Source organism: Pagrus pagrus (genome assembly GCF_965226575.1).
Source record: "Pagrus pagrus genome assembly, chromosome: 24".
In the NCBI taxonomy this organism is placed as follows: domain Eukaryota; kingdom Metazoa; phylum Chordata; class Actinopteri; order Spariformes; family Sparidae; genus Pagrus; species Pagrus pagrus.
In genome coordinates this window covers 14,082,736-14,104,028 of record NC_140206.1, presented here as the reverse complement: position 1 = coordinate 14,104,028, position 21,293 = coordinate 14,082,736, and the positions used below count along the sequence as shown (strand labels likewise).

General features: G+C 38.5%; 1 protein-coding gene across 4 annotated transcripts in view; it reads right to left on the bottom strand.

Moving 5' to 3' along the window:
- Positions 1-21,293, bottom strand: part of LOC311253423 (interleukin-1 receptor accessory protein-like 1) — a 289,743-nt gene that overhangs the window by 239,266 nt on the left and 29,184 nt on the right. The window contains exon 5 of one of the 4 annotated variants that reach the window (XM_084347376.1): positions 12,090-12,210. The exons of the other annotated variants lie outside the window; for them this stretch is intronic. The gene's annotated coding sequence lies outside the window, so the exon portion shown is untranslated. The remainder of the gene's footprint in view (positions 1-12,089; positions 12,211-21,293) is intronic. 4 annotated transcript variants of the gene reach the window in all.

Below are 21,293 nucleotides of genomic sequence, written 5' to 3'. Positions count from 1 at the left end.
TTTTCAAAAGCTGACAATTTAGGAATACATTTCCACTTGACAGTGGTATGAAGCTTTATACTGCTCCAATTAAAAATGACACATCTACTGATGCACTGGATTGAAAACATGCCATGTGTTTTTAAAAAATGATTAGCTACAGTACATGAAGGTGAAAGTTTGTGAAACGTATATTTTTTAAAGAGATTGAATCATAACTGTTGTATGACCTTAAAAGATTAAAAAACAGTATCTCACTGACTTTTACTTCATGTAAAACCTCAGTACAACACTATTTGCAACCACTAAAGGCAGAGAAGCTTGGTCAGATCTTGAAGTACAACATCTTAAAAGGGCATACTGCAGAGGGTACCTATGTAGATGTGTTAACATTGTGTGTGATGGTATTCTTCCTGGAGTAATGGAAAGACGATGAGAGGAGAAATCTTCTTAAAGCATCTTTTTAACGCCTTGTCAACACAGACACAGATATTTATACAAACAGCTATTTTGTCCCCTCAGTTTAAATATTATATCTGTACACAAGAGAACGCAAAACTAATAAATACTTGAACGAGCATGCCGTTCCAGCAGGGGGCGATTAGGTCTGTGCCAACGATAATTCAAACACCAGAGAAGAACATTAAGCTTGCACAGAAACTGGAGTTTTGATAAGCTGCACTGTAGAAGACATTTAAAAAAATCTGTTTTAGTGAACTAAAATGCAGTTTGCATGTGAATGAGAGGCCAAACGGTAAAAGAATATGTTCAATTTGCAAAAATATCTGCTTATATGTAGAATAAGACCTTAATGACGCAAAATATCACTAACCCACAGACTTGGCTTTTCAAAACATTTGCCAGACTGAGGTCATCTTTTCTTGTCTGAGGAAAAGTAGTATTGATGGGTACAATCTTGCTTTTAAGCTTTAACAAACAGCAGCATATGCCAAACAATAAACAATTCTGACATATATATTATTAACATAAACTTTGAATAATACCTGTATAAGCTGATAACTAAATAAAACATATATGATAAAAAGAGATTTATAACACCGGCTTAATGTGACCAAGAGTAAAAATGCACCTATGCCCTTTTATTGACCTTTTTGGGTGACCAGTACTGTGTTCAGTGATGAGTCTAACAAGCTACATGCTAATAATGGAAAAACGTTAATAAAGAAGTTTTATGATATTGGTAATGTTCCTGCGTTATTCCAAGATGGTTACCAATATTGTGGTCGCTTTTGTGCCTGTCACATGATTTTAAATTGGCTGAATCAACTGTATTACTGTTCATTTCGGATATTATTTAGAAGTGACTGCTAGTGATATTGGCTTTGTAGCCATTTTGTCCACAGTCTGTTGAAACTTCTGTAGTTCTTATCACCATGTGGGAGAGATCATAGCTGTCAGAAATTCTAGATATCTCAGACTCGAGAATAACTGAGCCTACTAGTAATTAACGTCTGAAGAATATGACATGAATGCAGCATGTGACAGCAATCATTCCCTCACTCACCCAGTCTCTATTCCCTGCGTCAAAAACAATCTGTCATTCTCTAAAGTGAGCAGTAAATGGAGATTTCAGTCACTTATCGTTATTTCATGCCGCGCGTGGTTTTGCATAACTAATTTTCACATCTATCAGAGTCGAACCTTTATATGATTTTGTGGGGAAAGAGTGGAAGAAATTAAGTTATTGTTATTGTGTGTAATTTGAACACATTTCACAAAATTGTGAAAAGTAAATACACCACACTGGGTCGCAAAGAGGAAGTGTTTTGGATACAATATTGTGTATGAGAATCAGATTGTGTATCAGATTGTTTCGGATTTTAACAAGTTTATTGAGATGATTTGTAATTTGAACTTTGTTGCTTGTTTGTTTATTGGGACACAATTCCTTTTCCACAAGAGCACTGGTAGATTTATATTTTGGCCCCAGCTTGATAGTTCTTATTTAACGAACACAGACAACCAACCGCTTTTCTCAGTACAAAGAAGTGTCCAGTTGCTGCCTGGAGTCCAGTAATCCTGGAGTCATCAGTATTAATGAAGACTGCTGCTTCTTTAAACATTAACATTTCAACTAGATAACGATACAGGACTCATACTAGAACTTGTGTGGTGTATAGCTTTTGCGGTATTCAAGAATTGCATTGGTCAGTAAAAGATATTCAAAAATCTACTCAACACTTATATTCTATTAGACTTTTTCAATAGTTTTCAAGAGTTATTTCAAACTTAATGATATTCTTTTTGGTTAAATGAACTAAGGAAGAGCCCACTGCAGCAAACTTAAAAAAAAAAAAAAAAAAAAAAGCACAGCCATATGTTCCTGCCCCACTTCCTCAGCTGCATATCTCAACCTCATTTGGACTAGGAGAGATAATCAGACATCACTTTGCGAGATGGACTGTTTTCAGAGAAGGCTACAAATTTAATTGGGGTAATGAGGTCACTGGAGGAAGCCTTGAAGCCTTTCTCCAATTACTGCCTACCAAACAGAGAGTACCAACAGGACTGAGCAGAAAACATTTCGACATGACAAAGTTATTAGAGTGTACCACACAGATTAACAATGCGTGACCCTTCCTATTAAACCAATAATGCGTGTTTTAATTTGATCTGTTTCTCAATAATGGTCCAGGATGCAGTGGGAACAAAAAAAGACATCAGACAATTTTCATCCGCACCTTTTACAGTGGATGAGTTGAACTTGCAGACACATATTGTCAGAATCTTTACAACAGGACATAACCTCTCTGGCAGAGATGTTTTGCGTGTGTTTTTGGGGTGATATCATCAGACAGTTGATGCATAATTCACCGCTCACCTCCGATTCAGTTCAGCGGAGAAGATTTAATGGGCTACAACTTGACGTAAATATCAAAGTGATAAGCACACTCCACAGTGCTCCTGCTGAGGTACACGTTTTGAAAATTCATGGGGAGCCACAGCATCATATTAAAATGTTGAAATTCGCCATTTTACCCATGTTAAAACAGCTTTTATTTTGAATATAATTTAGTATTTTAAATATAATGCTGCCACGCAAGTTTTCAAGACCTCCAAGCAAATATGGGATTACAATCAGTCAACAGAGAGTTCTTGGATGTGACAGCAGTGTAGTTGACTTGCAGTCTGTTGCACACGGATCAGTTTGAAGTACTGGTGAGGCACCAAGTGGCGAGCATATTCTGTCTCTATGTCATGTCTCTTTCAGCATGTGAGGAAAAACAACACATTGGGTGTTGCAAAGTCACAATGAGCCCCTGCTGCGGCAAACAAAGAAGGACCAGACAATTCGTGCATGATGGACACCGATTCCTCTGACAGTAGAAATCTCTGTGTCATGTCAGCCGTGTGAATCCTTTTATTTCTTTTTGCACGGTAATTCAGTAAGTCAATTCAACTGGGGAGTGAGGCATTTATATACATTTTTTTTTGTTTTGTTCAGTCTTTTGTGGAGTTTTCCGACTATAAGAAATAACATGTTTGTTTGGTTTGTGTCTATTACGTCGGGCTGTGTTAGTAAATATCTTAATAATACAGACAAGGAAAGATATTCAGTGGTCTACAACAATATCCCACAAGGATTTCTTTCCTCTCTAATAGCTTTCTTTCCAGCTGTATGCAAGTAAGAAAAAGTCACTGAACTACCTGTTTCCTGAAATAAATAGTTGCATGCTCTGGCAGAGGTAAGTCTGGTTGCAGATATTTTTTATAGCCCTCCTGGCCAACGTCTGACAGCTCAAAACAGTTATTCTTGTCATGGAGCCACTATTTACTTCCTAATGCGTTTTTCCCCTTTCAGCTTGCCTGAAAGGCCTTGTCTCATCTGGCCAAACAAATCGAACAAAAGGAGAAATTTTATGGTAAACCCCCCCTGTCTGGTACCACTACATAACCACATTGAACATGTAAATGTCTATCCTCTTTAAAGTAAACCCGAGAGAGGTATAGGGGGAGGGAGTATATACTCTGAACCAAAAACAGAAAAGCAATTTTACAGGTGCAAGTCAATGGATGGTTATGGCTGTGATCACTCACATGTGGAAAGTCTGGAAAGAAAAATAAACATATGTACTGCTCATATTCAGCTTTTTCAAGTTACAGACAATTAAATCCAATTTGGTTTTTACCCTAACTCCAATGTGACCTTTGTTGACAAGCTGAGGCACACTTTTAATTGGCCTGCATGAACCTAATGAAAGCAATTATATAAATGAGAGTAAATACGTCTTTTGCACACAGTTTAAACTAAAGAAAACAAACTGTAGCGTTGGCAGACCCCTGCTGGGCCCTCAAACGCTACCCGCATCCCACCCACCTCAACCCCAGTCTCTGCATGGCGGCATGAAAGGTCTGCAAGCAGTTGAGAGAAAGCTGCTGTGCTTGGCTGGGAAAATGATGAAAGCACTGTCTTTGACTCCAAGTGTTTGAAGCTCTCTCTACAGTTTATTACTTTCTACAGAAGCTTAAAGTAAAAGGATGGAGTAAGGAGTGCAAGAACTGTGAGCGACCTGCTAACCTTAGAAAAGACTTTCTGGTGGAAAGTGTGGTTAAAGACTGTCCCCTTTGTCAGTCACATTAGCCATGTTAAATAACTGACTTCAGTTGTATAACCTTATCCATACCTTAACAGTAGTTTTGTAGCCAAGTAACATTCAACTGAAAAGTGTTGAGAGTCAATGTCTTGCAGATGTTTGATATAAATAATTTTTTCTGGCATTCCAGCATCATGTATTTCACGGACACACTCAAAATGCATTTTCTGCCGTATGTAGAATAAAACAGTAATCTAAGCTCTGTATAGTCCCTCACAAACACATTTTGCTAATGCAGAGGAGTTGCATATAAACGGAATTCATGGATGTTTGCAGCCCTTTAATCATATTTTGATGATGCAGCTCAACAAGAAAATTAGGGCCTAGATATATACACTGGGGAGGGAGGACTGAGCAGAATGATATCTGAGGCAAGTAGAGATATGTGCTTAACATCCTTATTCAAAGTATATATGCAGCTTTACATGGTTTTAATCCTGCATGGATGTAGGCAGGAGTGTGGCACAGATTTCTGTGGTGAAAGCAGTCTCTGTGGATTACTTCACATCTCTTTGATGAGATCGAATGTAAAAGGTATTATATTCCGTTAAAATCAAATGACGAAGTTACAATTAATTTCACTCGTTTAAAAAACATTTCAAGTTCTATTCTTTAATCATGTGTAATTTTAGGGTCTAATGTGTGTACTGATTATTGTGTACTAATTACCTCAGTTTCTTGAAGACCTTTCACTTCTCATCCAAGAGGCTTCTTCACTTCTTACTAACTGGAGGGGAGTTGCAGGCTTTTAAACTCTGTGTTGGAGCGTCCTTACGGGGTCGTTAAGGACACGTGTGAGCTCTGAGTTTCAGAGTCGTTAGGGCCACTTGCAGGTCGTTGACCGAACCGTCCTTCCAGTTGACCCAACTGGTACTGACTATATTACATCTTTACATCTGTGCTTTCCAGGCTATGCCATGTCTGTAGAAGTGTATCGCTATTGCATGTTATCAACACATAGATATCACAGTGTCATTGCTCAGCTCTGTGATCTAGTATTGTGTAATTATAATACTTGTACTGAATGCAACACAGGGTTAACACCAATATTGACTTTTTCTTTAAGGCTCTATTAGTTATTGGTGTCCAGAGCCCCTTCTGCCATGTGATCTGAATTCCAATCTCATCAAGCAGGATTATGGTCAGTATTTAGAAAGCACAATATGTGAAATCTTGATGGTCGGGCAGAATCAGCGCTGCATGCCATCAGGCAACAGACCTTTAAATCAAGTCATGTTATCTTGATTATACTCATTGTAACTAGTTACTTGAAAAAAAGAGCTTCAGCAAATAGAAACAACAAATGCAGTGTGCATTTGTTGTTCAAACTGAATGAGGCTAAATGGACTTTATGAAGGACATGCTGTATATTACGCTTCTGCATTATGGGTCACAACTTCAAAGCCGACCTATTCTGGCATTGTGTTCAATGGAATGTGAATGCACCTGGTCTGATCTTTCCACGATGTCCTGCATGTTTCCCTGAAATGTTGTTTAGGGGGGTAATTGAGTGATATGAATAATAAGTTATTCCCGGTGAGCTCTATTTGGCTTTGTAGTGGTAACCAGGATATCCAGGCCTTGCACTTTGATTTATGAATGATGCATCAAGGGGTCCAATCAAGATATTCAGTACGCTGAAACAAAAAGGCTCCCTGCCTTCGCGTGGACATCACGCTTCTTAATTAATGGAAATAGACCCAGGTGGTCCACGTGTGCTTGATGTCAAACCTTAGATCATATTTGAGATGCGTACCTCAAGATGAAACAAGAAATATTCATTAATACTGATGAGGAAGGAATGAGCTGTAAGGGGAGTGCTTGATACTGATTCCCGTTCATTTTGGGGCACTACATATGGGCAAGGTTCCCAGTGACAAACAATAAGAGCCCTGTTGGTACGGGATTAGAATAATGTGGGCATCTCATGTTACTAATAAATGACCATTCAGCTGCTGTTTCCTAAAATGCAGAATGCCTCCCACACAGCTGGCAGGAGAGCTTGATCTTACCACAAGGCTTGTTACTGCTCAGTGGGACTCAATATGGAGCAGTGCCATGCTCTCATCCAAGTGTGTGAGGTATAAGATTATCCAATTTAAGATATTATGCAGGGCATATAGTGAGACTGTCAAAGATGAGTAAGAACCACTGGTTTGTATTGGCAAAAGAGTGGGGAGGTTGATGCATCACCCCATCTATTTTGGGAATGCCTTGCTGTAAAATTATTCCGCTCTGAAATGGTATCCAATGCTAAAAGGTTCTAATCTTCAGGGCTGAAATTCTGTGAATAAATGATGTTAATCAGCTATGGACACTCCTTAGTGACTCTTAGGTGGAAGGAGGGAAGGTAAGCTAATTTTTCTGAAGACATTTGATGGAAGACTATCTGGTCTTGATAGTAGATATAAAGCAACCAGCCTTCTCAAAGAGTTTGATGTGATAAAGAGGGCCAAAAACCCAAAACATTTTGATATTTGAATCCATATTGCCCAGTCCTTTCCCCATTCAAACAAAGTAATGTGCTCAAATCTGCAAAAGAAGTAAAGGAAAGGAGGAGGTAGTTACTAATTGGAGTATTTGGACTCTTGCTTGTACCTGGGAAACCTTCAGCTTAGCAGTTTGACCGAGTCCTGGTTGATTTGTTGACACCTGTTGTTACTGGTGTTAACAGCAGGTGCAATTTAACACTATAGCACACACTTCTCAAGCAGTTACTTTGTCCGAAATACAACTGTAGAATAATGGTGCCGTTTACAGTGCAGCCTAACAAATTAATGTTGTTTTAATAAAGAAGTCGGTCAAGTATTGGCCTTCTTCCATCATGCTTTGAGTAACCACAATCCGATTTTATGCTGCACGCGGTGTGAGTAGATTTCCAACAACACATCAAACAGTCGCATTAAAATCATTCATCTAACAGCTCACTGTGGCTGCTTCTTGGGTCATTACTCCCTGCAATATTCAAAACTGATCCACTGTATAAAAAAGAAAAAAAAAGCCAGAAAAGATTCTTCACGTATCTTGGGCAGTGAAATGGCCTACTCTGCACCCAAGAATGAAAAGTATTTAATATAGAGGTACAGGACTGATTGCCTGTTAACTGTGTCCATCCCTTCCTGTGGACCACCACAGGACCTTATTACAGAAAATATGTCCAGCGTTAAAGGGAGACAAAACATTTTTTTGACCTTGTTGAATTTTTTCCATGAATTACGCATGTTGTTTGTCATTCAAGATAATTTTGCAACTCAAGACACAGTTTTTGACATAAAGCAGATGAAGTGCAAGACTGACTGTAAAAAACAAGTAGTTAGAACAGTCATATAAGTAACAACATTCGTTTGACACTAACCCCAACTTATACCAAACATATTGTAGATCCAGCATGCTAGCTAACTTATGAAACCAACTAAATCTACTTCTACATAACTATAGCTGTTGATATGGCCAGTCTTATAATAGTCATTTTGTCGTCTTAATACTTTTTATGTGCCAAGGTGACAGCCACATTGGTGTTGGTGACATATATTGCGAGACAATGAAGCTCTCAAGTAGTTTCACACAAAACTAAACAGCACTTTGCCATCTTTACAACAAACTGCAATTTCTTGGAAAATGATCTTTTAAATTCATAAATATGGGCAATTCATGGCACAATTCAAATGGACATTTGTTTATTGCCATTAACTACCATACTTTTTTTTCTCTCAAAATAAGATCCCATGGGGCACTTCGCCTTACTCTAATACAAAGTAATGTTCATCAACTCCACAAAGAGCTTAATTAGAATTTGGTTTGGAGCTGCTATGTAACAGGCATTCAAGCCACTGCATGTTTTGGAACTTCCACATTTACTTTAGCACTCAGCCTTCGTGTCAGCAAGAGCAGGCCCCACCATTTATTTAACAGCTCGTCAGAAAGCCTTCCTATACTCAACAATGAGTAAGCCCACAGCACAGCCTTGTCTCCATTAATTATAGCTTACGTAATGTAGCACATGATAAAACATTATTCTAAAATTATTCTGCAAGGTTGAGCACAAAACACTCTCTACTCTGAACTACATGGCTGTGTTTTTGTTCTTTCTTTAATGGGGTCTCGGTTCATTTGGACTTTAAGCTCATACATTTCTAATGGGAGCTTTTCATGTTGCTCGCAAACTCTCAACTAAAACAGAATGCATCTACACTACCGAACGCTTTTGAAAAGTTCTACAAACTGTGATGCCACTTCAGACCCAAATGTTGTCTTCACAACTGGATTTGAGGGAAAACAGTAAATACCTTGAATGCCATAGTTGTTGCAATTTCTGTCTTATCATATTATTGATTCATCGCCAGGAGTTCATGAGAATTAAAGTGCTAAAGAACTAAAGTGATTGACAGCAACATGAAAAATGTTACTGAGATTGTGAAACTCAAAAATATATCATCATAACACCTGAATTTTGAGGCAACAGCTTCTGAAAAGAACGTTTCCAACACAACACTATTGTTTCAACCAGCTGCCCTTGAAATAGACAGATCGAGCTTTCAATAGTAGAACAAAGCTTTTTACCACAATTCCCAGGGCTATGATTACGGATAAGACTTCCCTCAGGCAATTCCGAGTGAAGGGCAGATGAGGCATAGAAACCTAGCATGTGGTCCAACTATGGGCCAACTAATTGGCGACAAAGCCAGATCCAAAAGGATGATTTCTTTGTATACATATGGTAAGCTATATTCATACACAAATACACAGAAAGATTGACAGATAGAGTTTGCAGAGCCTATTCTCCACATCGACTCTATTCATCACTTCGTGGCAGCTCTTGGCAGAAAATGGCGATCAGTCTCTGATGGCATGTAACATAGCTTTGGAGAGCCATCACGCTAAAGGCCAGGTTTGTTTGAAGTTCGCTTTGCAATGCATCAGTGGGGATGACCTAGATTTCCTATCTCTCTCGTTCCTCCAAGAGTGCAGAGAGAGACAGCCTCGTTTCAGCCCTTTTCCATCTTCTAACTATGTCAGCTCGCCTGTAAACATTTGGCACAGAGTCACATCACTGCGTCTCCCTGTTTTCCTGCAGACGACTCCCTTTTCCTGGTGTCAACTCTTGACTCCCCACGTGTTTCTCCCAGAGGATGGAGGTGGAAGGCTGCTGCTCAGCTCCCACCTCGAAGCTAAATCAAAGGGAGATATAGTACAGGATGATATTTTTTAAAAACAAATGATGAAACAAATACATACCACTCACTCTCCTGTGAGTATGAGTGCATGTCATCACTCTTCTAATCTCATTTCTTCGAATTCTTTTGGGGAAGAAACGAGGATTGGAAAATAATGGGTACTTCCAATCTTAAGTATTTTTCTCAAGACTGTGCACAGAAAAATTAAACTCCTAAAAAAAGCATTTGAAGTAATACTGAACAGATTTGGGTCATCATGTTCCTGTTTTTGGCTGTGAAATCATCCTACCATCGTAAACTTCTTGTGGGGATTCTGACCCATGAAATGCAACACAGGTTAAACCCCAGGTGAACCCTATCCTCAGCAACATGGCCTGTCTGTCTGCCTGTCTGCATGTCTTCCAGTTCATCTTGCTACTCGTCTATCCATCTGCTGTCTTGCCGTGTTTGACTCATTGCCTCACAACCACAACAAAAAGAAATGAACAAATTGCAAAACAGGGAAACCGACACAGTTGGTAGCTGGCCTTTTGCCTCTGAGGTACGATGTTTATTTTGATCGTATCTAAAAGCGGCCACTAAAAAAGAAGCAGGCATTAGCCAGCCATCTCTCCCTCCTTTCCTCACATCCCCCCTTCCCCTCCTCTCTCCTTCCCACACACCCACGGGGGACAGTCGTCACTGCGGAGCACACTAGATTGAAGGCACAAGAACAACGTTAAAAACTGCTTCAGCTCAACAGCAGACTCAACAAGCCAGAGAGAGTGTGTGCCGTGTTTTTAATTATGCATGCTGCGCAGCATTACACAGCCCCGCCAGTGAGGGAAATTGCGCCGTCTTCGCTATTTCTGCTCAAGTCTTTTGTTGGTTTCCTTGGTGACCGTGTAATCTGACATCATTAGACAAGTACAGTATGATAGCCAGAGTTGCAGGTGCCTTGTTCGAAAATATCTACCCTACGCCTGCCTAATCCTGTCACACAACTGCCACTACTTCCTCTCACTGTGCGGAAATTTTTATTAGAAAACCCGTTTGAACAACTCTGTCAGACCTCAGGATGCTGGTGAAAAACAGAGTGTCTCAGGAGTAGAGCGAATTAATGTTCTTTCATGGAAAATCAACCGCACACTGTAGCTCTGTGTGTGGGTTTGAATTTTGGCTTGGGTCCTGGCTATTTCGCTCGTTCGGCTCTGCTTCTTAATATCCTCTGTGTGCAATAGCAGGTGCAAATATAAAAGAACACCGGAACATGATGGATTGCTCAGCTTCCTCACAGCAAATGAAGAAGCACTAATAAAAAATTCTGTACAGTAATAAAGTCTGACTTATAGTCTGTACAGGTTCTTAACAATAAACACTCCCAAGTCAGAAAAAAACAACAACCGCTCAGTCCTTACCGTTTCCTGCTGTAAAGAATTTTCTCCAAAATCTGAGCCTGTAGCACATTTTGTTTCAATCAAACTCAATCTCCCTCGGAATAACACTCAAATTGGACAATTATGAAGTACATGACTCATGTCGAAGGCCGATGTTCCATGCCAATGAATAAAGTAACAGAAGTGGTGATTAAATGCACATTGCTGTCAAGTTTGTTTGTTTTGTTTTTTTATTAAACAGCAAAGTGAAGTTTCTGGCATCACTCGTTTCACAAAAATGTGGTCCAACTATTAATTTCTCTCAATATATATGAACCAAGGTGGTGACCTACTGTAGAAAAAAAACTTTCATATGCAGCTGTGTAAATTCTGGGGAGATAAATAAGCCAAATTACAGGAAGTTGTAAACTTGTGCTGAATGGATATTAATAATGTCAAATATGATATATGACATCTGTGGTTTAATCCGTAAGTAATTGTAAACCTTTACATACATTGTTGCAATTTGGTTATTGTAGATCAGTGTACAGTATACATGAAGCAGGTCAGTACTGACATTTCTCCCCTACACCCAAACTTATTTTTTAGGCATAGTGTTCTTTTATTAACTGTATTAGTCATAGAGGACATTGCTTTAATATCATAATTACACAATGCTATGCATAATCATCCCTTCTTTCCCTTTTCGTCACAGCAATGTTTGTCTTGCACATATGCCTGTATATGTTGATACAGTCGATTGCCACAACACAGTTTAGTTTACAGGTCACATATATCTACATAAGGTTTTTAAAACTAGACAAAGGACCACCTTTCTCCAATGTTTCAGACTCTTGATGCACAAGAATTGAGAGTAAAGTGAGCAATAAACAGGAGCAAGTGACGGAATCTCTCTTTTCACAAGCTTTGGTTGTTATCATCATAAAAGCCTGCACAATCCTGACCTTTTGCTTCCAAGGATGATTGTCAGGCTGAGGGGGAGATGAAACACTGCGGATGTTTTGAAGTGTTTTCTATGCTTGTGCCTGTTTGGTGGAGCAGACCTTCAGTATTGGTGGGAACAGCCTTTGATAAATGAAAAAAATAAAAGAAATCATGTGGGTGAAAAGGTGATGATGAAAAATGTCTTTTGGAATCAGTAACCCACAATTTTAAGTTGTAAAAATCTAGACAATAAAGGAGTATAGTTCTTTTACATCAAAGTAGATTGATTAGTAGCTTAAAGATTAGTAGATCAAATATCTCTTTTTTAATAAATAAAAATGTTATTTGATCCATCCGTATGTAACAAGGCAGTAACTGTGGTTACGCCAGCAAGATCTGAGTCTGAGATCTGAGTTCTGGGTAAGTCTTCAGAAAATTTGAAAGTTTGTCAAAAATCAGACTGAGTTTGTCAAAATCATACTCCTATACTATTAATTATTGACAGAAACCACTGCATGTTACTGACACTTGACTGTAATTATCAACACACAATCTTTACTTGTAAAAAACAGATGATAACATGAGAGAAATAAAGTCGGGCTCCGGCTCGTGTTAGGCCTTTCAGTTCTAATGGGTATCAGATTTTTGGGCCATCCATTGGAACATCGGGGAGAGGAAGGACACGTTTTATCTGGTCTTGATCATAACACATTTTCTGTTGAAAGATTCAGCCTCTGCTGCATGAACATCATCCGACTCTGGCACTTCATGCACAAACCAGGATTAAATATTTAGCTGGATGTCTCCACAGAGTTTCCTGACTTACTTAACAAGCTACATCACCACGCAGCAGTTTTTCTCTTGCACAATTTGTACTGACCAGTTCAAAAGCAACAATACTCAAGACTTTGCAGAAATGTTCCGGCTCGCAGTTCTGCAGAAGACTTATTTCTCTTCATCTTAATAAGGCTTTCGCATTGGGATCCACTGATATTTTGACAGCTGTGGAGTGTAACTATCAGCAGTCCAGTGTGTGCAGCTGCATTTGACCCTCGGGCCTTGTGGCCCCTCTGATATCACCCATCCTTTGAAACATAACAGCACCGGTGGATCACTGCAAGAGATATTGCAGTGAAGGTCAGTTGGATTTGATTTCTGTCAACATTACAGCCCCTTTAGTCTTCACTGTATTCTATCAGAATAACAGGTTTCTGTGATGTAAATGTGTTTAATGTGCACCCCTTTGATGTACAAGGAGAGGGCACAAAATGAAGCAACAATTCCTATAAGAGCCTTAGGAAATGACATATTAGAATTTTATATTGAATGTAATGCAGTCCAGAGCAATACAACCCAACAATAAATATTACCTTTGTAGAGTTTATATGTGACTGTTGTTTTTATTGTAACCAGCCGCTTTGCGTTTGAATCCTATTGGCAATAAAGAAGCTAAATTCTGTGAAATCTAGAGTATATATTTATTATTTTTTTTAAATTCACTGCCATCATTTTTAAACTATTCCCTTTCTACAGTATCTGCATATGACAACTGCAGGAGCAAAAAAACACTATGGTAACTGGTTAAGGTTAGGGGAAAATGGCATATTTTGTCAAAAGGGGCCGCTAGAATCAACAAAAACTCAAAGTTCCTCATAGTCACTGCAATGACTAATCTGAAAGTATTCATATTTAAATCAAAGGAAAAAAGGAAGAACAAATGAAATTCGTCCTCTTACAAATGAAAGGTTGAAAATGAAACACATTCTTGCTTAATTCATCTCAACTCTGGAGTTTTGTCCAACAGCCTTACAAGGTCTGGTATGACCATGAGCTTGTACTGGTAAATGGTAAATGGACTTTCCCATTCACACACACATTCATACAGTGATGGCAGAGGCTGCCATGCAGGGTGCCAACTGCTCATCAGGGGCAATTTGGGCTTCAGTATCTTGCTCAAGGACACTTCAACGTGCAGCTGAGGTAGCCGGGGATTTGAACCAGCATCCTTCCGATTACTAGACAACCCGCTCTACCTCCTGAGTTACAGCCGCCTGATGTAAGCTAATGCAACAATGTGCAAAAATTATTTTATTTATGATTTGAGCCTTCTATAGGACATTTAAATGCATTCAAGACATATGCAACGATTAGTTGAACAGTACATCGGAATGTAAACCGCATTAATCTGCTCCAATATAATGCAATTGATGTATGCATGTAGAAAACATGTGTATAGCTCCTCCAGTTTCTAACCTGCAGTTTGGTAAAACTCAGATTACAATTACATTTCTAAAGTGAAAAAAGTCTCCCAAGAGAAAGGGACCTGGTGATTGTTATGTTACCTTGACATTTCATTGGTACTACTATCAACTCAGATTTTGAATACACTCACTGTGTACTTATATTTAATTTTTTCAAGTTGTATCCAACAAAAAGTGCCTTACGAATTAGGATAAACTAGGTGATCTGGCCAAAAAATACTATCACAATCTATTTAATCGTTGTCACAATCTTTATGATTAATATAGCTTATGAATTTCTCCATTTGCACCATTAAAACATATTATTGCACTAGATCTTGTTAGGCACAGGTTTCTCATCTACCATGTAGCTAGGTATAACTCATGTTGCATTAGTTACAATATGTAATCCAGTAAGAGCCACATGAAGCAATGTGTCCAATATAGCATAGCCATCTAGTCTTGTTCATGTAGCTCAGATCCACCAGTCAACGAGGTTATGTGAAGTTTGAATACAGAAGAGGACATTAAATACCACTATTGCTATGATACTCCTGTAGATTGTGGACACCTTCAACATCGATCATTACCTGTAATCATCAGATTGCCAACCCCTTGAATTAACAAGCATTTTTCAATAGGCACACAGCAAAAAAAAAAAAAAAAAAACCTGCAGCACTACAGATACTAATAACACCTGTCACCTTATTCAGATAAATGCGTTTAAGGCCATAGAACCTCCAGCAGCTCTTTTTAACCTTTGAAAAGGCTTTTAGTTGGCTCGGCTGCAATCCATCAAAAGTGATTTTCTATTCCTAAAATTAAATACACACAAATGCCGAGTGATTTTTAAATGAAGTCGGATAATTCCTTAATGAGTCCTGAGTGTGTGCTGGTTGACTGGAACAGCCAAAAAAATGCTTCACTATGTTTAAATCACATGACAGTAAGACAGGGTTAGCACTTTGTTTCCAGGGAGACAAAATCAATACTCCATGAGCAGAAACTGAGTGCATGTCATACAGTAATTGGAGCCAACTTTAATATACTGTACATGAACCCAGACACAGCTGAAAAATGTCTTGGTTATTGATATCTTGACATGTTGGTTGCTGCTTTGAGAATGAACTCATTCTGTCTGGTGATCCTTTACAACTCTAATTTGCTCTAAAACATAAGAAGGAATTTGTTTAAAATTGTGAATTTCTGTATGGAAGAATACTGCAGCTACTTATGTAGAATCCAGATTAGGTGTCATACTTTTCTGTGGGCAATTAAGTTATACAAATGTTGTATAATATGTATAAGAATGTGGGAAATACCATAAAAAAGAGCTTCAATTCTTTGGCACGGCCGGAATGTAAAATGGGCAGAGGGCCACAGACTAAAAAGGACTGAATAGGTCTCTTGTGTTGACAGTTCAGTAATGTAATGAGTAAAAAAAGCCTCATACAATTTCTGCAAGCAAGACAGTTTTAAGCTATTAATACGGCGTGTAATGAGCTATCTTTCTCAAAATAATATCTTAAATGTTATTAAGCTCAATGACAATTGATCAAATATAAATTATTCCGCATAGCAGAGAATTCTTGTGAGAGTCACAGTTTTGGTATGAGGCCAAGCTGGGCCCATGGATCCTACTTTCAGCAGAATCTAGGATAGAGCTTTCTGACTCTTTTGTTATCTTTATTGTCATTTTGCTGACACAATTCCCAACTCAGCACAGGTACACAGATATGGCCACGGATTTGTGGATAACAAAGATTCCTTACAAAGCAATACCAGCTACAGGAGTTCACAGGGGGATGGCTCTCTAATGATTTAGTATTGGAAACTTTTCAAAGCCATTTTGCAGGAACTCAATTAGATTTTCAATTCCAGCCAATAAACAGAATTTATCCCTGCAGGGCAATATTCATGGCAGGCATATCATATAGATTAAAACACAAACTAATACATAAACACACAACAACAAGATTATTTTATAGGGAGCATTACTTAATTTTGAAGGAGTAGCGATATTTTCGATCTTCTTTAATTCAATGCTGGGTGTGTGCTGTCATCTACGCACGCACACAGACACACACACAATGTGTTTACATCAAGACTTGTTAAGGTGATGCTGGACCAGGCTTTGAATGGACGAAATTAGGGGGATGAGAATGGACAAATTCCCAGGAGTAGTGCCTCTTCTATGGATTATAAAAAGAGCAAATAGTAGAAAATAGCTTTTTCCATAATATAGTCTTGAACGCAGTGAAACATGTCTGCATGTTAGCCCACTCATGACAAAGGACTAGACTTAGTACGTTAAGGAATTTTCTCTGTTAAAGTTACACACTGAAAAGTTGCTGTGGTTTCGAGACATGTAGCTACACATTACAAAAACAAAAATTTTGATTAGTAGACAAATTACATTTTCAGTAAATCACAAAAATAAGTTTAACATTTATTTTACATGTTAATAATTGAAACTAAAGTGGTTCTGAATCAATTGGTACAAGTATTTGATAGAACTCCTTGTAGTTTTTGAGATAGCCATTCCTGTACTATAGTCATTTATCACACAGGGTTACTTCTTCAATTTTAGGGATGCACGATATGGATTTTTTTCAGCTGATAACAATAACCAAAAATCACCTGTTTCACATGGCTGATACAGATAAGAACCATCAATTTCACATTTGTATTCCTAACAAGCTCCTAACTTGTAGTTTATGCACACTTGAGGGTAAGAGAGGCTGAGATGCAGTGAGCAAAGATGGATGACTTAATATTTCATAGCTCAAAGAAGATTTGTTGTGTTAAAACTCAGGCTTTTTCCCTTCTTCTACTTGTTTCCCTTCTTTTTCTGTGTATATTGGTGGAGGGCAAACCAACTGCGAAGGTGTCAAGTCAAGTGTAGCCATTCTTTTACCACTTTTGATGTGTTTTTGTGATCATTGTCCTGTTGGAACACCCAACTGCTCCCCAAGACCCAATCTTACGGTTGATGATTTTAGGAAGACTTTGGAGATCCATCCTTCTTTATTCAATTTACTTTCTTTAGCACACCAGATCCACTGGCTGCAAGACAGCCCCACAGCATAATACTACCACCACTATGTTTGACAGTAGGTATGGTGTTCTTGGGGGGGAAAGCCTCACCTTCTCTCCTCCAAACATGTTGCTGATCATTGTGGCCAGATGAAACAAAAATTGAGTTGTTTGGTCACAGAGGTTTTTTTCTTTGTCCATGTGATCAGCAGCAGACTTCAGTCGAGCTTTAAGGTGCCATATCTGGAGCAAGGGCTTCTTTCTTGCATGGCAGCCTCTCAGCTCATGTTGATGCAAAACACACTGTGGACACTGACATCTGTCTTTCAGCAGCTTCTTATTGTTCTTGGTAGACAGCGTTTTGCATCACGTGCATCTGCGCAATATCATAGCCCATGATTTCCGAAAATATACTATGTCAACTAGTGATATCAGCATAAGAACTGTTGAGGAATATTTAGACAATTGTTTTTGTCATGTTATAATAATTGACAGATGCTATGATTTCCGCTCTGTGCGTGTCCTCGCGAGACTGAACACAGGAGCTCAGCTTCGTGGCTGAGACACGAACTAGGGGGTGCTGCCGTTGCAGCGGGTGCACCCGATTATTAGACTAAAACATTGAAATGTGCCAATTCTGATATGTTCATAAACTTAAAACGGACGGAGCAACCTAACGCAGACAAGTCAGCTTACCGTTTTTAGGTGATATGCCATGTTTGTAGTCGAGCTGTGATAGCCTATACAAACTGTTGTTTGCTAACTTTGCATTCGACTTTTTTTCCATTTTCTATTTTTATAAAATGCTGCCACACTGCTGATGTCTGACATGGTAGAATAGGAATGACTGTAAATGAAATGCTTAAAAATAAATAAATATTTAACAAACCACTGGACCTTGGCCATCTAGTACTTCTTCAATCTGTTGTCTGTAGTGGGTTGGGCTAATCCAAAATAGTGAAAACAAGGGGGGTGCTCTGAAGACACACTGTTACCTGTGAAACAGGGGTGCTCTGAAAACACCCCCATTAGCACTTGGTACTTTCCTCCTGATGAAGTCAAATTTGCCATATGCAGGACACACAGCATTGGGATGGAGAGGACCCGCTACGTGTTTACGTAAATTAATTAAAGTAATTTTCTTTACAAGTTCTTTACAAGTGTATGTAAACTTTTGACACCTACTCTATATAACTGATAATATACATTTCCAAGTATTGGGATAAATTATCGGCCCAATATTTATCGTCCAACTCTACTCAATTTATAATTTTTCCCCAAAACACTACAGTGGTAATACAGATTCCCAATGATCCCTAAAATGGGTGGAAACTGAATTTGAGAAACTGAATGGATTAGTGCTTAGCGCAGCTAGAACTTTAAGTGCTTTACAGAAGATTATAAATCCCACCGTAGACATTAATGGTTTAGTTTGTATTTCAGAGTGATCACTGTAACTCCTGAAACATACTGTACTGACATGCTGCTGTTTCGTATTTGTCTTCTTTCATTACCTCAAATATAGTGCCAGAACTGTAGAGAGTGTATCAATAGTGGAGAGAAAACATTTCTCTTAAAATATCACTGTCTCAAACTAAAGAAGAAAGACTACACTTGAAAGGGTCCTTTATGAGGAACCACTCTAATGCCAGAGACTATTGATCAGTATGTTCTCTACTGAAGTATCTGACTGACCAAGCATCAGAACAGCTTTTGATTTTAGGTTTAACAGTTGTCATTAACATCAGTGACTGCATGAATCTCATCACGTGAAGTTTTTTTTTTGTGAAGGGGAAGCTGAAGACGAAAAAAGAAAAGCTCCTGGAGACTTGAAAGAAAGGAAGGCAGGAAGGAGACACTGGCACCAGTCTGAGTGGTGTGATGTAGAGGACAGTGCCATGGGTCTTTGAGCCAGATGATTTATTAGACAGTACTTGAGTGTGAGGTTCTACTTCCAATAATTCTTGCCCGAGATGGAGACTGAAAGGCGTCTTTATTTAAAGCTTTTTTATGGGCACCGTAATGAAGATTGAGTGCAATGAATACATGTACTTATTTTTCATTACCTCTGGAAACTAAATTGGAAGATGGTTTTTACTCCATCTGTTTTTGTTTGTTTGCAAGATGTATTTGAAAAGTAACAGATTTAGATGATTTTGTTTTTCTGAGAGATACCTTATGTTGATTACTTGATTAGATTTTGGTAATAATCCAGATCTGGGACTTTTGCCAATACATATTTTTAATGCTTAGCAGCATTGTATTCATTGCATGCATTGATTTGTTGGGGAATTATATCTGGAATGAAAACTATGAGGTTTTAACTGCAGCAGGTATCTTCCAGGGTTCAATGTTAATCCCGAGCCATCAATAAGAGCTGTGTATTAGCTTTTTCTGTGTGATACTTGAGGCACCTGGTAACTTTACAGTAAGACAGGAGTCCAAGAGGAATGCTAGATGGTGTAACGTGCACACTGCTTATTATGGCATAGAGCCAAGAGAGCTGTGGTCTACCACCATGTTTGCAATTCGACATCTTAAACAGATTCAATATCCAATCTGATCAGCGTAAATAAGCTCTTGTAGCAATGAGGTCTGCTGGCTGAAGTAATACTTCAAGTCTTTTCTCTAAAGACACAATGTATGAAATCAGACTGTCAACAGTTTTCACCAGAGTGATTTGTTGTTGAAAAGTAGCTCCAATAAAAGCTCTTTACAGCACATTCTGTTGGTAATTCAGAGAAACTGGGACAACTGTTTCTGGAAAGAGGTGCTGCTGTTAAAATTTGAAGTATATTTCTTCTTTGCTGTGAAGATGGCAAACAAAAGTCAACTCATCTTCACTGTATAAGAGTGGCAGCAGAAATTTGAGAGGCAGATATCTCAAAACCTGCATAAATAAAAACAGAAATATCTGCAAGGATACCACTCAAGCTAAATGAAAAATTAGATGTACTGCTGTTGTTGATTGAATTTGATTTGGGTAAACCAACACTTTAAAGTCTTAATAATTGGAATACATAAATCCCCATCAATCTGCTACAAGTGATTATTGTTGTGTTTTTCTTCTGTTTCATTACCACTTGCAGACGTTTCATATCCTCATTTTAACCCTAATATTAAGATCTGACTATTGTGTTAGAAACTGAAACTTTGTTTTTACAATGAGCGTACTGAATGAAGATACTAATTGAAATAACTAGAAACATCCATGATGTTGTTTAAGACACAGACACTACTGGCGTGTTACTGTACTGTGAATGGGAGAAATACAGCAACGGGTGAAACGCTTGGATATCGACTTCACAGTGTAAAGCTTGAGTGTTTCCTCTGGCTACTCTACTCTCTACATGCCTTCATGACATCTTCATGATAAACATTTGATGTCCCCTGTGATACAAGACGAGAGGTTATATGAAGTCCTGTGTGAGATAAAACGGATCAAGAGTGCATAACAGAATATCAGAAGGGCACCTGCAATGACCTAAGTGTAACAAGCTGCATTATTCCTTATACTAAAGGACTAAGGCTTGACTGTAGCTATGAAAAATGAAGAAACATTACAGCGGTAATCTTGCAGATAACCACTTTAATGTGGTCTCCAGTAAAAAACATCAACCTTTTGAGCTGTGTAAAACCATAGCCTTAATGGACTCTATTACAGACCTTCTTAAAATGCAGTTTAATTTGCACTCCCTCATATTCTAATCAGAAGAATAATCACAAATGTTCCTGCTTAATAAAAACATTTTTCAGTGTGGTTCAATGAGACAGGATAATAACAGCTACCAGTTCTTCATGAAAATCCAAAGAAAGAACACGTGTCTGAGTCAAACCAAACAGGTCCGGTCGAGGAATATATCTGATCAATAATTCACTCTAAAGCAATGCACTCCAACTGACAGGTGACTGGGCCAGGTGGAAAATAGGGGAATCCTACATGAGATC